The 17,180-nt window shown below is 48.5% G+C and overlaps 1 protein-coding gene across 1 annotated transcript in view; it reads right to left on the bottom strand.

Annotated features, from left to right (window-relative positions):
* Window positions 1-3,002, bottom strand: part of LOC105464051 (proline rich coiled-coil 2B) — a 133,393-nt gene extending 130,391 nt beyond the window's left edge. The window contains exon 1 of the mRNA XM_071078463.1: window positions 2,988-3,002. The gene's annotated coding sequence lies outside the window, so the exon portion shown is untranslated. The remainder of the gene's footprint in view (window positions 1-2,987) is intronic.
* Window positions 3,003-17,180: the final 14,178 nt, after the last annotated feature.

Raw genomic sequence — 17,180 nt, 5'->3', positions numbered from 1 at the left:
TGTCTCAAAAAAAAAAAAGAAAAGAAAATACTCCTGTCAGGCCTCTGAGCCCAAGCCAAGCCATCGCATCCCCTGTGACTTGCACGTATAAGCCCAGATGGCCTGAAGTAACTGAAGAATCACAAAAGAAGTGCAAATGCCCTGCCTCGCCTTAACTGATGACATCCTTAACTGATGACATTCCACCACAAAAGAAGTGAAAATGGGCCAGGCACGGTGGCTCAAGCCTGTAATCCCAGCACTTTGGGAGGCCTAGACGGGCAGATCACAAGGTCAGAAGATCAAGACCATCCTGGCTAACACGGTGAAACCCCATCTCTACTAAAAAATACAAAAAAACTAGCCAGGCGAGGTGGCGGGCACCTGTAGTCCTAGCTACTCGGGAGGCTGAGGCAGGAGAATGGCATAAACCTGGGAGGCGGAGCTTGCAGTGAGCCGAGATCCGACCACTGCACTCCAGCCTGGGTGACAGAGCGAGACTCCGTCCCAAAAAAAAAAAAAGTGAAAATGGCCGGTCCTTGCCTTAAGCGATGATATTATCTTGTGAAATTCCTTTTCCTGGCTCCCCAACTGAGCACCTTGTGACCCCCACTCCTGCCTGCCAGAGAACAAACCCCCTTTGACCGTAATTTTCCTTTACCTACCCAAATCCTATAAAACGGCCCCACCCTTATCTCCCTTTGCTGACTCTCTTTTCGGACTCAGCCCACCTGCACCCAGGTGAAATAAACAGCCATGTTGCTCACACAAAGCCTGTTTGGTGGTCTCTTCACACGGACGCGCATGACATTTTGGTGCCGTGACTCGGATCAGGGGACCTCCCTTGGGAGATCAATCCCCTGTCCTCCTGCTCTTTGCTCCGTGAGAAAGATCCACCTATGACCTCTGGTCCTCAGACCAACCAGCCCTAGGCACATCTCACCAATTTTAAATCAGGTAAGTGCCCCCTTTTTTACTCTCTTCTCCAACCTCTCTCACTATCCCTCGACCTCTTTCTCCTTTCAATCTTGGCACCACCCTTCAGTCTCTCCCTTCTCTTAATTCCAATTCCTTTCATTTTCTGGTAGAGACAAAGGAGACACGTTTTATCCGTGGACCCAAAACGCCGGCGCTGGTCACGGATTGGGGAAGGCAGCCTTCCCGTGGTGTTTAATCATTGCAGGGACGCCTCTCTGATTACTCACCCACGTTTCAGGGGTGTCTGACCACGCTGTGGGGACGCCTGCCTTGGTCCTTCACCCAAAGCGGCAAGTCCCGCTTTTCTGGGGGAGGGGCAAGCACCCCAACCCCTATCCTCCCTCTCTCTACCTCTTCTTTGCTTTTCTGGGGGAGGGGCAAGTACCCTGACCCCTTCTCTGTGTTTCTACCCCTTCTTTGCTTTTCTGGGGGAGGGGCAAGTACCCCGACCTCTTACTTTTTGTGCCCCTCTTATTTTTTGTGCCCCTCTTATTTTTGTGCCCCCTCTTATTTTTGCACCCTGACCTCTTATTTTTGCACCCCAATCCCTTAGTTCCGCGCCCCGATCCCTTTCCCGCTTTTCTGGAGGGCAGGAACCCCCAAACTCCTTCTCTCCGTGTCTCTACTCTTACTTTTCTCTGGGCTTGCCTCCTTCACTATGGGCAACCTTCCACCCTCCATTCCTCCTTCTCCCTTAGCCTGTGTTCTCAAGAACTTAAAACCTTTTCAACTCACACCTGATCTAAAACCTAAATGCCTTATTTTCTTCTACAATGCCGCTTAACCCCAACACAAACTCGACAGTAGTTCCAAATAGCCAGAAAATGGCACTTTCGATTTTTCCAACCTACAAGATCTAAATAACTCTTGTCGTAAAATGGGCAAACGGTCTGAGGTGCCTGACGTCCAGGCATTCTTTTACACATTGGTCCCTCCCTAGTCACTGTTCCCAATGCAACTCGTCCCAAATCTTCCTTTTTTCCCTCCCGCCTGTCCCCTCAGTCCCAACCCCAAGCCTCGCTGAGTCTTTCTAAAAATCATCCTTTTCTACAGGCCCATCTGACCTCTGTCCTCCTCACCAGGCCAAGCTAGGTCCCAATTTTTCCTCAGCCTCTGCTCCCCCACCCTATAATCCTTTTATCACCTCCCCTCCTCACACCTGGTCTGGCTTACAGTTTCGTTCTGCGACTAGCCCTCCCCCATCTGTCCAGCAATTTCCTCTTAAAGTGGCTAGAGCTAAAGGCATAGTCAAGATTAATGTTCCTTTTTCTTTATCCGACCCCTCCTAAATCAGTTAGCGTTTAGGCTCTTTTTCATCAAATATTTAAAAAAAAAAAAAAAAAAAAACTTAGCCCAGTTCATGGCCTGTTTAACAGCAACCCTGAGATACTTTTCAGCCCTAGACCCTAAAAGGTCACAAGGCCATCTTATTCTCAATATATATTTTATTACCCAGTCTGCTCCTGACATTAAATAAAGCTCCAAAAATTAAATTCCGGCCCTCAAACCCCACAACAGGACTTAATGAGCCTCGCCTTCAAGGTGCACAATAATAAAGACAGCCAAGTAGCAACTTATTTCTGAGTTGCAATTCCTTGCCTCCACTGTGAGACAAACCCCAGCCACATCTCCAGCACACAACTCCAAACGCCTGAACCGCAGCTGCCAGGGGTTCCTCCAGAACCTCCTCCCCCAGGAGCTTGCTACAAATGCCGGAAATCTGGCCACTGGGCCAAGGAATGCCCGCAGCCCGGGATTCCTCCTAAGCTGTGTCCCATCTGTGCGGGACCCCACTGGAAATCGGACTGTCCAACTCGCCTGACAGCCACTCCCAGAGCCCCTGGAGCTCTGGCCCAAGGCTCTCTGACTGACTCCTTTCCAGACCTTCTTAGCTTAGCGGCTGAAGATTGACGCTGCCCCATCACCTCGGAAGCCTCCTGGACCATCACAGACACTTTGGGTAACTCTTACAGTGGAGGGCAAGTCCGTCCCCTTCTTAATCAATACGGAGGGTACCCACTCCACATTACCTTCTTTTCAAGGGCCTGTTTCCCTTGTCTCCATAACTGTTGTGGGTATTGACGGCCAGGCTTCTAAACCTCTTAAAACTCCCCAACTCTGGTGCCAACTTGGACAACATTCTTTTATGCACTCCTTTTTAGTTATCCCCACCTGCCCAGTTCCCTTATTAGGCCAAGACATTTTAACTAAATTATCTGCTTCCCTGACAATTCCTAGGCTACAGCCACACCTCATTGCTGCCTTTTCCCCCCGTTCAAAGCCTCCTTTGTGTGTAAACTCCCCTTGCAATTCCCCCATTTTACCTGTCCTAAAACCAGACAAGGCTTACAGGTTAGTTCAAGATCTGTACCTTATCAACCAAATTGTCTTGCCTATCCACCCCATAGTGCCAAACCCATATACTCTCCTATCCTCAATACCTCCCTCCACAACCCAGTATTTTGTTCTGGATCTCAAACATTCTTTCGTTACTATTCCTTTACACCCTTCATCCCAGCCTCTCTTCGCTTTCACTTAGACTGACCCTGACACCCATCAGGCTCAGCAAATTACCTAGGCTGTACTGCTGCAAGGCCTCACGGACAGCCCTCATTACTTCAGTCAAGCCCCAATTTCTTCCTCATCTGTTACCTATCTCGGCATAATTCTCATAAATACACACTTACTCTCCCTGCTGATCGTGTCCGGCTAATCTCCCAAATCCCAATCCCTTCTACAAAACAACAACTCCTTTCCTTCCTAGGCATGGTTAGTGCAGAAAGAATTCTTACACAAGATGGCCGGGCGCGGTGGCTCAAGTCTGTAATCCCAGCACTTTGGGAGGCCGAGACGGGCGGATCACGAGGTCAGGAGATCGAGACCATCCTGGTTAACACGGTGAAACCCCGTCTCTACTAAAAAATACAAAAAACTAGCTGGCCGAGGTGGCGGACGCCTGTAGTCCCAGCTACTCGGGAGGCGGAGGCAGGAGAATGGCGTGAACCCGGGAGGCGGAGCTTGCAGTGAGCTGAGATCCGGCCACTGCACTCCAGCCTGGGTGACAGCGCGAGACTCCGTCTCAAAAAAAAAAAAAAAAAAAAAAAAAGAATTCTTACACAAGAGCCAGGACCGCGTCCTGTAGCCTTTCGGTCCAAATGACCTTATCGTTTTAGCCTAGCCCTCATGTCTGCGCGCAGCGGCTGCCACTGCTTTAGAGGCCCTAAAATCACAAACTGTGCTCAACTCTCTACAGTTCTCATAACTTCCAAAATCTATTTTCTTCCCCCAGCCATCGCTCAAGACAATGCTTATGCTGATAAGTTAGCTAAAAAAGCAGCTAGGGTTCCAACTTCTATCCCTCGCGTCAGTTTTCCTCCTTTACATCGGCCACTCCCACCTACTCCCCTGCTGAAACTTCCACCTATCAATGTCTTCACACACAAGGCAAATGGTTCTTAGACCAAGGAAAATATCTCCTTCCAGCCTCACAGGCCCATTCTATCCTGTCGTCATCTCATAACGTCTTCCATGTAGGTTACAAGCCACCAGCCTGCCTATTAGAACCTCTCATTTCCTTTCCATCCTAGAAATCTATCCTCAAGGAGATCACTTCTCAGTGTTCCATCTGCTATTCTACTACCCCTCAGGGATTGTTCAGCCCCCCCCCCACCCCGCCCTTTCCTACACATCAAGCTCTGAGATTTGCCCCTGCCCAGGACTGGCAAATTGACTTTACCCACATGCCCGAAGTCAGAAAACTAAAATATCTCTTAGTCTGGGTAGACACTTTCACTGGATGGGTAGAGGCCTTTCCCACAGGGTCTGAGAAGGCCACCGCGGTCATTTCAGACTTAATTCCTCAGTTTGGCCTTCCTATCTCTATACACTCTGAAAACAGACCAGCCTTTAATAGTGAAATCACCCAAGCAGTTTCTCAGGCTCTTAGTATTCCGTGAAACTTTTATATCCTTTACCTTCCTCAATCTTCAGGAAAGGTAGAACAGACTAATAGTCTTTAAAAAACACACCTCACCAAGCTCAGTCACCAACTTAAAAAGGACTAGACAATACTTTTACCACTTTCCTTTCTCAGAATTCAGGCCTGTCCTCGGAATGCTACGGGTTCCAGCCCATTTGAGCTCCTGTGTGGACACTCCTTTTTATTAAGTCCCAGTCTCATTCCAGACACCATGCCAACTTGGACTGCACCCCAAAAAACTTGTCATCCCTCCTATCTTCTGTCTAGTCATACTCCTATTCACCATTCTCAACTATTCATAAATGCCCTGCTCGTGTTTACACTGCTAGTTTACACTGTTTCTCCAAGCCATCACAGCTGATATCTCCTAGTGCTATCCCAAACCTCCACTCTAAGTTCCCTCTTAAAGTAAATAATCTTGGCCGGGCGCGGTGGCTCAAGCCTGTAATCCCAGCACTTTGGGAGGCCGAGGCGGGTGGATCACGAGGTCAGGAGATCGAGACCATCCTGGCTAACATGGTGAAACCCCGTCTCTACTAAAAATACAAAAAACTAGCCGGGCGTGGTGGCGGGCGCCTGTAGTCCCAGCTACTCGGAGGCTGAGGCAGGAGAATGGCGTGAACCCGGGAGGTAGAGCTTGCAGTGAGCCGAGATCGCGCCACTGCACTCCAGCCTGGGCGACAGAGCGAGACTCCATCTCAAAAAAAAAAAAAAAAAAAAAAAGTAAATAATCTTTGCTAGCAAGGCTATGCTGAGCCTCCTTAAGCACTCTCTAATTACATGTCCTAGGTCCTCCCAATTCTTAGTCCTTTAATACCTGTTTTTTCTCCTTCTCTTACCTTGTGTCTTCCGTTTAGTTTTTCAATTCATACAAAACCGCATCCAGGCCATCACCCATCATTCTATATGACAAATGCTCCTTCTAACAACCCCACAATATCGCCCCTTACCACAAAATCTTCCTTCAGCTTAATCTCTCCCACTCTAGGTTCCCACGCCGCCCCAATCCCGCTTGAAGCAGCCCTGAGAAACATCACCCATTCTCTCTCCATACCACCCCCCAAAAATTTTCACCGCCCCAACACTTTAACATTATTTTGTTTTATTTTTGTTATTAATATAAGACGGCAGGGCCGGGCGCGGTGGCTCACGCCTGTAATCCCAACACTTTGGGAGGCTGAGGCGGGCGGATCACGAGGTCAGAAGATTGAGACCATCCTGGCTAACACGGTGAAACCCCGTCTCTACTAAAAATACAAAAAATTAGCCGGGCGTGGTGACGGGCGCCTGTAGTCCCAGCTACTCGGAGGCTGAGGCAGGAGAATGGCATGAACCCGAGAGGCGGAGCTTGCAGTGAGCCACGGCATGGCACTCCAGCCTGGGCGACAAAAAAGAAGACAGGAATGTCAGGCCTCTGAGCCCAAGCCAAGCCATCGCATCCCCTGTGACTTGCACGTATACACCCAGATGGCCTGAAGTAACTGAAGAATCACAAAAGAAGTGCAAATGCCCTGCCCCGCCTTAACCGATGACATTCCACCACAAAAGAAGTGAAAATGGCCGGTCCTTGCCTTAAGCGATGATATTATCTTGTGAAATTCCTTTTCCTGGCTCATCCTGGCTCAAAAAGCTCCCCCACCGAGCACCTTGTGACCCCTACTCCTGCCCGCCAGAGAACAACCCCCCTTTGACCGTAATTTTCCTTTACCTACCCAAATCCTATAAAACAGCCTCACCCTTATCTCCCTTCACTGACTCTCTTTTCAGCCCCCCTGCACCCAGGTGAAATAAACAGCCACGTTGCTCACACAAAGCCTGTTTGGTGGTCTCTTCACACGGACGCGCATGACAACTCCCAAGTCAGTTTTTTTTTTTTTTTTTTTGAGACATAGCCTCACCTTCTCCCAGGCTGCAGTGCAGTGGTACAACCAGTGGCTCACTGCAGCCTCAACCTCCCAGGCTCAAGTGATCCTTCCATCGCAGCTTCCTGAGTAGCAGGGACTACAGGCATACACTGCAATGCCAGGCTAATTTTTAAAAAAATGTTTGTAGAGACTGGGATCTCACTATTGCTCAGGCTGGTCTCAAACTCCTAAGCTCAAGCAATCCTCCCACCTCAGCCTCCCAAAGTGCTAGGATTATAGGTATGAATGCCCAGCCCCAAATTAGGTCATTAAAAGCATTCCAGATCATTAAAATTATCTAGGGAGAAAAAACCACACAGGATTGTTTATCAGTATGGGAACACCCAAAAGTAATCTTGAATTGTTTACTTATATCTTGGTAACCAAAGACCACTGTGTTCTTCAGAACCAGTAAGGGGCATGCATGCTGAAACATGAATAGTAATTCATACTACACAAACAGCCAGTGCACTCTGAGTTTACATCCCAGCCCTGTGCAGGTGCTTTACATGCATCAGTTCATTAAATCCTTACGACAACCCTCTGCAGCAGGTACTATTATTACCTTATTTTATTTTATTTTATTTTATTTTATTTTATTTTATTTTATTGAGACAGGGTCTCACTGTTACCCAGGCTGGAGTGCAGTGGTGCGATCTCAGCTCACTGCAGCCTCCGCCTCCCGAGTTCCAGTGATTCTCTTGCCTCAGCCTCCTGAGTAGCTGGGATTACAGGCACCTGCCACCATGCCCAGCTAATTTTTGCATTCTTAGTAGAGGCAAGGTTTCACCCTGTTGGCCAGGCTGGTCTTGAACTCCTGACCTCAAGTAATCCATCTACTTCAGCCTCCCAAAGTGTTAGGATTACAGGCATGAACCACTGCACCCGGCCTTATTGCCCGACTTTAGAAATGAGGAAACTGGCCAGGTGCAGTGGCTCACGCCTGTAATCCCAGCACTTTGGGAGGCTGGAGTGGGTGGATCATGAGGTCAGGAGATCGAGACCATCTTGGCTAACATGGTAAAACTGCGTCTCTACTAAAAATACAAAAAATTAGCTGGGCGTGGTGGCACGCACCTGTAATCCCCATGACTTGGGAGGCTGAGGCAGGAGAATCGCTTCAACCCAGGAGGTGGAGGTTGCAGTGAGCCAAGATCACACCATTGCACTCCAGCCTGGGTGACAGAGTGAGACTCCATCTCAGAAAAAATAATAATAATAAAAATAATAATAAGGAAACTGAGGACTAGAGAAGTAATTTTCCCAGCAAGTAACTGACTCAGCCAGGATGTGAACCCCTATGCAGCTAATCACAGACCTTCTGCTTTCCATCATGCTGCACCACTTCACCAAGGTGACACACAGGAACTTGGTCAGGCAAAGAATGATGGCACATTTACACCACGGTGTGTTTTTGTATAATTTATTAAGAGGTTTTCAAAACGAATCCGTTGGCCAGGTGCAGTGGCTCACGTCCCTAAGCCCAGCGCTTTGGGAGGCCGAGTTGGGCGGATCACGAGGTCAGGAGATCGAGACCATCCTGGCTAACATGATGAAATCGGGTCTCTACTAAAAATACAAAAAAATAGCTGGGCGTGGTGGTGGGCGCCTGTAGTCCCAGCTACTCGGGAGGCTAAGGCAGAAGAATGGCGTGAACCCAGGAGGCGGAGCTTGCAGTGAGCCAAGATCGTGCCACTGCACTCCACCCTGGGTAACAGAGTGAGACTCCATCTCAAAAAAAAAAAGAAATGAGAGGCCATGCACCAATTTCTGCTGGTCACAGTTCTGGATCCTTCTCCTTTGACCAAATGTCCTCAATTCCCCGACATGGCGTGAACCCGGGAGGCAGAGCTTGTAGTGAGCTGAGATCATGCCACTGCACTTCAGCCTGTGAGACAGAGCGAGACTCCATCTCAAGAAAAAAAAGAAAAAAGAAAAATACAAAAATTAGCCGGGCATGGTGGCGTGCACCTGTAATCCCAGCTACTTGAGAGGCTGAGACAGGAGAATCGCTTGAATACGGGAGGTGGAGGTTGCAGTGAGCCGAGACCATGCCACTGCACTCCAGCCTGGGTGACAGAGCAAGACTCCATCTCAAAAAAACAAAAACAAAACAGAGCCATTAAGTAGGTTGTCAGTAATGAATAACAGTATAAAACGTAGGATTTTTTTGTTTGTTTGTTTGCTTGCTTAACTTTTTCATTAGTAGACTTCTCAGAATGTAGCTTTTAAAACTTATTTATGGCCAGGCACGGTGGCTTATGCCTGTAATCCCAGCACTTTGGGAGGCCAAGGCAGGCGGATCATCTGAGGTCAGGAGTTCAAGACCAGCCTAACCAACATGGAGAAACACCATCTCTACTAAAAATACAAAAATTAGCCGGGCGTGGTGGCACATGCCTGTGATCCTGGCTACTTGGGAGGCTGGGGCAGGAGAATCACTTGAATCTGGGAGGTGGAGGTTGCAGTGAGCCGAGATTATGCCACTGCCCTCCAGCCTGGGTGACAGAGCAAGACTCTGTCTCAAAAAAAAAAAAAAAAAAGTATTGATTTATGGCCAGGTACGGTGGCTCATGCCTGTAATCCCAGCATTTTGGGAGGCCGAGGCAGGTGGATCACCTGAGGTCAAGAATTCAAGAGCAGCCTGACACATGGTGAAACCCATCTCTACTAAAAATACAAAAAATTAGCCAGGCGTGGTGGCAGGCACCTGTAATCTCAGCTACTCTGGAGACTGAGGCAGGAGAATCGCTTAAACCTGGGAGGTGGAGGTTGCAGTGAGCCGAGATCACACCCTTACACTCCAGCCTGGGCGACAAGAGCAAAACTCTCTCTCAAAAAAAAAAAAAAGAAAGAAAAAAAAATTATATTATATATATATATATTTTTTTTTTTGAGACAGAGTCTCACTCTGTCACCCCATCTGGAGTGCAGTGGCACAGATCTTGGCTCACTGCAACCTCTGCCTCCCAGATTCAAAGGATTTTCCTGCCTCAGCCTTCCAAGTAGCTGGGATTACAGGCATGTGCTACCATGCTCAGCTAATTTTTGTATTTTTAGTAGAGATGGGGTTTCAGCATGTTAGTCAGGCTGGTCTCGAACTCCTGACCTCAGGTGATCCACCCGCCTCGGCCTCCCAAAGTACTAGGATTACAGGCGTGAACCACCACACCCAGTCAGAACATAGTTTTTTGTTTTTGTTTTTGTTTTTTTAAATAGCATGAACTCTATCCATCCTGATGACAAATTAATTGGTAATGAGTTACAGTACAGCTTGTGTATACTATAGGCTTTTTCAAAACAACATCTTAAGAATAATACTGGCCGGGCGCGGTGGCTCAAGCCTGTAATCCCAGCACTTTGGGAGGCCGAGACGGGCGGATCACAAGGTCAGGAGATCGAGACCATCCTGGCTAACATGGTGAAACCCCGTCTCTACTAAAAATACAAAAAACTAGCCGGGCGAGGTGGCAGGCGCCTGTAGTCCCAGCTACTCCGGAGGCTGAGGCAGGAGAATGGCGTGAACCCGGGAGGCGGAGCTTGCAGTGAGCTGAGACCCGGCCACTGCACTCCAGCCTGGGCGACAGAGCGAGACTCCGTCTCAAAAAAAAAAAAAAAAAAAAAAAAGAATAATACTAATCGTTCCATATGAGTTAGTTTTACAGATTACCAAAGCAAAGTTCTAAAGTTTTTGTGTTTGAAATAGTATTTTATTTAAAAAAAAAAAAAAAAAAAAAGGCCAGGCATAGTGGCTCATGCCTGTAATCCTAGCATTGTGGGAGGCAAAGGCAGGCGGATCACCTGAGGTCAGGAGTTCGAGACCAGCCTGGCCAACAGGGTGAAACCCTGTCTCTACTAAAAATACAAAAATTAGCCGGACATGGTGGCAGGCGCTTGTAATCCTAGCTACTCAGGAGGCTGAGATTGGAGAATCACTTGAACCCAGGAGGCAGAGGTTGTAGTGAGTGGAGATCGCACCATTGCACTCCAGCCTGGGCAATGAGAGCAGAACTCTGTCTCAAAAAAACCCAAAGTATCTTTGTCCTATTAAATAGAAGATCTTGTCTTGGACATAGTTAACCTTTTCTTTTCTTTTCTTTCTTTTTTTTTTTTTTTTTGAGACGGAGTCTCGGTCTGTCGCCCAGGCTGGAGTGCAGTGGCACAATCTCGGCTCACTGAAAGCTCCGCCTCCCGGGTTTACTTACGCCATTCTCCTGCCTCAGCCTCCCAAGTAGCTGGGACCACAGGCGCCCGCCACCACACCCAGCTATTTTTTTGCATTTTTAGTAGAGACAGGGTTTCACCGTGGTAGCCAGGATGGTCTTGATCTCCTGACCTCATGATCCACCCGCCTCGGCCTCCCAAAGTGCTGGGATTACAGGCGTGAGCCACCATGCCCGGCCAATCTTTTCTTAATAACTTAGCACTATTGTTAGTATTCATAACCTGTCTTAGCATGTCTGGACCGCTATAGCAAAATGTCATAAAATGAGTGGCTTACAAACAACAGAAATGTATTTCTCACACACAAGCTGGCGATTCTCTTAAAAAGAACTTTTTTTTTTTTTTTGAGTCAGTGTCTCACTCTGTCACCCAGGCTGGAGTGCAGTGGCAGGATCATAGCTCACTGCAACCTCGAACTCCTGGCTCAAGTAATCCTTTCTCCTCACCCTCCCAAGTAGCTGGGACCATAGGTATATGCTACCATGCCCAGCTAATTTGTTTTTATGTTTTGTAGAGATGGGGTCTCACTGTGTCGCCCAGGCTGGTCTTGAACTCCTGGGCTCAAATAATCCTTCCGCTTTGGGCTCCCAAAGTGCTGGGTAAAAGTGTGAGCCACAGCCAGGCGCGGTGGCTCATGCCTGTAATCCCAGCACTTGGGGAGGCCGAGGCGGGCAGATCACAAGGTCAGAAGATTGAGACCATCCTGGCTAACATGGTGAAACCCCGTCTCTACCAAAAATACAAAAAAAAAAAAAAAAATTAGCCAGGCTTGGTGGCGGGCACCTGTAGTCCCAGCTACTTGGGAGGCTGACGCAGGAGAATGGCGTGAACCCGGGAGGCGGAGCGTGCAGTGAGCTGAGATTGTGCCACTGCACTCCAGCCTGGGCGACAGAGCAAGATTCTGTCTCAAAAAAAAAAAAAAAAAAAAAGTGTGAGCCACTCCTCCCTGTTATTGACCATGGATTCTTGGGCTGTCAAGGCAATAGAAATTGTCATGAAGCTGGAGTTTTCCCAGGAAAGACTTCATTGGAGCTTATGCCGGACACAATGGAGGTGGCACGAGAGACAGAGAGAGAGAGAGAGAGAGAGGAGAATTCCCTGACTGCCTGTCTAAAAAGAGTCAGTAGGGTTTTTTTATTAGGTAAAGTGTGGGAATTAACGTCAGGGGTAGGGTGGTGTGCAGGCTGGACTGGGCAAAACACTGAGGGGTAAGGTATGCAGGTCAGCACGGCTGGTTGCTATGGTTTTCTTGACCAAGGGGCCATCTGGTGGTCTGACTGGTAGCAAGAAGGCTGTAAATCAGTTGTTCAGCATTCCTTCCCAGGGTGGAACATGCCACAACCTTGGTTTCATATTTGGATTTCCTAAAGCCAGTTCTTGGCATTACTTAAGTAAAAGGCATGGTTAAACATTATGGCATCAGTGAGGTAGTGGAGTGGGGTTTGTGATCACTGGGAATGCATGGAAGAATGCTCTAGTGGGGGTGAGCTGAAGCCAAGCCCTGTTCCCACTCTCTCATCCCAGCCCTGAAACCTTTGCAAAATTATGACAGTAAAAGAAATCTAGACCAGCTGTGGTGGCTCACACCTGCAATCCCAGCACTTCGGGAGGCCAAGATGGGCAGATCACCTGAGGTTGAGACTAGCCAGGCCAACATGGTGAAACCCCATCTCTACTAAAAATACAAAAATTAGTCACGCGTGGTGGTGTGCACCTGTAATCCCAGCTACTCTGGAGGCTGAAGCATGAGAATTGCTTGAACCCAGGAGGCGGAGGTTGCAGCAAGCCGAGGTCGCATCACTGCACTCCAGTCTGAGTCACAGAGCGAGACTCTGTCTCAAACAAATAAACAAACCAGAAAGCTGACATAGTTGACTCCATCTTACTTCTAACCTCCAAGCTCTCCTTGGTCATTCCTGGGCTTAGGCCAAACTAACTTTGGGGAGAATCTAGTTTATAGTTTAACCTTTTTTTTTTTTTTTTTTTTTTTTGAGATGGAGTCTGGCTCTGTCGCCCAGGCTGCAGTGCAGTGGCTGGATCTCAGCTCACTGCAAGCTCTGCCTCCCAGGCTTATGCCATTCTCCTGCCTCAGTCTCCCAAGTAGCTGGGACTACAGGCGCCCGCCACGTTGCCTGGCTAGTTTTTTGTATTTTTTTTAGTAGAGACGGGGTTTCAACGTGTTAGCCAGGATGGTCTCGATCTCCTGACCTCGTGATCCGCCCGTCTTGGCCTCCCAAAGTACTGGGATTACAGGCTTGAGCCACCGCGCCCGGCCATAGTTTAACTTTAAAGCAAGGATGACAGTAGTCCTTCCCCAAACTAAACTGCCTTTGTAAAACTAAAGCCTGGTTGGTCATGGTGGCTCACGCCTGTAATCCCAACACTTTGGGAGGCTGAGGTAGGTGGATCACCTGAGGCTGGGAGTTCGAGACCAGCCTGACCAACATGAAGAAACCCCCACCTCTACAAAAAATACAAAAATTAGTCAGGCGTGGTGGCGCATGCCTGTAATCTCAGCTGCTCGGGAGGCTGAGGCAAGAGAATCGCTTGAACCTGGGAGGTGGAGGTTGTGGTGAGCCGAGATTGCGCCATTGCACTCCAGCCTGGGCTACAAGAGCGAAATTCTGTCTCAAAAACAAAAAATAAAAAACAAAAAAAAACTAATACCCACTGGTCCTGTGGCCCGACTCACAGGAAGACTCAGTGCTCAAGGAGCATTTTCCACACCCCCATGATCACATTCCCAACCAATTACTAGCACCCGTTCCCTAGCCCCTGCCTACCAAACTATCCTTGAAAGAGCGTAGCCTCAGAATTTTGGGGGAGACTGATTTCAGTAGTAACTCTGCTCTGGACAAACAATACCTTTCTCCAACCAACTGTCTCAAAAATAAAATAAAAAAATAAAAGACGAAAAAGTTGACCAGGGGTGTTGTTGCCTGCCTATAGTCCCAGTTAGTTGGGAGGCTGAGACAGGAGAATTGCTTGAACCCAGGAGGCGGAGGTTTCAGTAAGCCGAGATTGTGCCACTGCACTCCAGCCTGGGGGACAGAGCGAGATACCATCCCAAAACACAAAAAAAGAAAACGGCAGACAGGCTGGGTGCCACGGCTCACCCCTGTAATCCCAGCACTTAAGGAGGACAAGGCAAGAGGATTGCTTGAACCTAGGAGTTTGAGGTCTGCCTGGGCAACATAGCAAAACTTCATCTCTAGAAAAAATTTAAAATATTTATTTATATAATACAAACTTTTTTTTTTTTTTTTTAAAGCCAGATAAAAGGGCCAGTCATGGTGCATCATGCCCATAATCCCAGTGCTTTGGGAGGCTGTGATGGAAAGATTGCTTGAGACAAGCTTGAGTAACATAATGAGACCCCATCTCTCCAAACAAACAAACAAACAAAAAAGGCCGTGCATGGTGGCTCATGACTGGTGGCTCCTAGCACTTTGGGAGGCCGAGGAGGGAGGAGGGCGGATAACCTGAGGTCAGGAGTTTGAGACCAGCCTGACCAACGTGGAGAAACCCCATCTCTACTAAAAATACAAAATTAGCCGGGCATGGTGGCACACGCCTGTAATCCCAGCTACTAGGGAGGGTGAGGCAGGAGAATCGCTTGAACCCGGGAGGCGGAGGTTGCGCTGAGCTGAGATCGTGCCATTGCACTCCAGCCTGGGCAACAAGAGCCAAACTCCATCTCAAAAATAAAAAATAAAAAAAAACAACTGTGGCCCACGCCTGTAGTTCCAGCTGCTACTTAGGGAGCTAAGGAAGGAAGATCACTTGAGCCCAGTTCAAGGTTACAGTGAGCTATAATTGTGCCACTGCACTCCAGTCTGGGCAACAAAGACACCTTGTCTCAAAAAAGAAAAAAGTCAGATAAAGAATACACATTGCATGATTTGATTTATAGAAAATGCTAGAAAATGCTAGAAAATACAAACCAGGGCCGGGCGCGGTGGCTCAAGCCTGTAATCCCAGCACTTTGGGAGGCCGAGACGGGCGGATCACAAGGTCAGGAGATCGAGACCACGGTGAAACCCCGTCTCTACTAAAAATACAAAAAAACTAGCCGGTCGCGGTGGCGGGCGCCTGTAGTCCCAGCTACTCGGGAGGCTGAGGCAGGAGAATGGCGGGAACCCGGGAGGCGGAGCTTGCAGTGAGCTGAGATCCGGCCACTGCACTCCAGCCTGGGCGACAGAGCGAGACTCTGTCTCAAAAAAAAAAAAAAAAAAAAAAAAAGAAAATACAAACCAGCTGGGCACAGTGGCTCATGCCTGTAATCCCAGCACTTTGGGAGGCCGAGGCGGGCAGATCACGAGGTCAGGAGATGGAGACCATTCTGGCTGACACAGTGAAACCCTGTCTCTACTAAAAATACAAAAAATTAGCCAGGCGTGGTGGTGGGTGCTTGTAGTCCCAGCTACTTGGGAGGCTGAGGCGGGAGAATGGTGGGAACCCAGGAGGCAGAGTTTGCAATGAGCTGAGATCATGCCACTGCACTCCAGCCTGGGGGACAGAGCGAGACTCTGTCTCAAAAAAAAAAAAAAAAAGAAAATACAAACCAAAAGTGACAGATCAGTGATTTTCTGGGGTTGAGGGTAGGAAGAAGAAAAGATGGATTACAAAAGAGTGGGAAGAAGCCAGGCATGGTGGCTCACGCCTGTAATTCCAACACTTTGGGAGGCAGAGGCAGGTGGATCACCTGAGGTCAGAAGTTTGAGACCAGCCTGGCAAACATGGTGAAACCCCATCTCTACCAAAAATATGAAAATTAGCTGGGTGTGGTGGCAGGCGCCTGTAATCTTGGCTTCTGGGGAGGCTGAGGCAGGAGAATCACTTGAACTGGGGAGGCAGAGGTTGCGGTGAGCCGAGATCTTGCCACTACACTGCAGCCTGGACAACAGAGTGAGACTTTGCCTCAAAAAAATAAAATAAAATAAAATAAAATAAAATAAAATAAGGAAGAACCCAGTGAGGGTGAAGGAAATATCATCTTGGTTGTGTTAATCATTTCACATGTATAGACATATGTCAAAACACAAAAACACATCAGATTTTACACTTCATATATGTGCAGTTTATTGCACATTAATTATACCTCACTAAAGCTGTAAAAGAATAATAAAGCCGTCTTGAAAAAAGAAATGAATGAATGAGGGTAGTATTAGGCCACGAGCTGTGGCCTATGCCTATAATCTCAGCACCTTGGGAGGCCAAGGCAGGGGGATCACTTGACCCCAGGAGTTCGAAATCAGCCTTGGCAACAAGATGAAACCCCATCTCTACAAAAAAAAACAAATACGAAAATTAGCCAGGCATGGTGGCACATGCCTGTAGTCCCAGCCACTTGGGAGGCTGAAGAGGGAGCATCACCTGAGCCCGGGAGATGTTGGTTGCAGTAAGCCGAGGCCTTGCCACTGCACTCAGTCTGATTGACAGAATGAGACCATGTCTGAAGAAAAAAACGAAAGAGGCCGGGCGCGGTGGCTCAAGCCTGTAATCCCAGCACTTTGGGAGGCCGAGACAGGCGGATCACGAGGTCAGGAGATCGAGACCATCCTGGCTAACACGGTGAAACCCCGTCTCTACTAAAAGGTATAAAAAAACTAGCCAGGCGAGGTGGCGGTGCCTGTAGTCCCAGCTACTCCGGAGGCTGAGGCAGGAGAATGGCGTAAACCCGGGAGGCGGAGCTTGCAGTGAACTGAGATCCGGCCACTGCACTCCAGCCTGGGCGACAGAGCGAGACTCCGTCTCAAAAAAAAAAAAAACAAAAAAAAACACCAAATGTCAAACTGACCCTTTTTCAAGGCTCAGGACTTCAATTAATCCAGAAGATTATTTAAAATGTGGATTTACGGCCGGGCGCGGTGGCTCAAGCCTGTAATCCCAGCACTTTGGGAGGCCGAGACGGGCGGATCACGAGGTCAGGAGTTCGAGACCATCCTGGCTAATACGGTGAAACCCCGTCTCTACTAAAAAATACAAAAAACTAGCGGGGCGAGGTGGCGGGCGCCTGTGGTCCCAGCTACTCAGGAGGCTGAGGCAGGAGAATGGCGGGAACCCGGGAGGCGGAGCTTGCAGTGAGCTGAGATCCGGCCACTGCACTCCAGCCT

The sequence above is a fragment of the Macaca nemestrina genome, chromosome 14 (genome assembly GCF_043159975.1).
Source record: "Macaca nemestrina isolate mMacNem1 chromosome 14, mMacNem.hap1, whole genome shotgun sequence".
Lineage (NCBI taxonomy): Eukaryota > Metazoa > Chordata > Mammalia > Primates > Cercopithecidae > Macaca > Macaca nemestrina.
The sequence above is the reverse complement of the archived record's forward strand: the minus strand, read 5'-3'. Positions and strand labels throughout refer to the sequence as shown.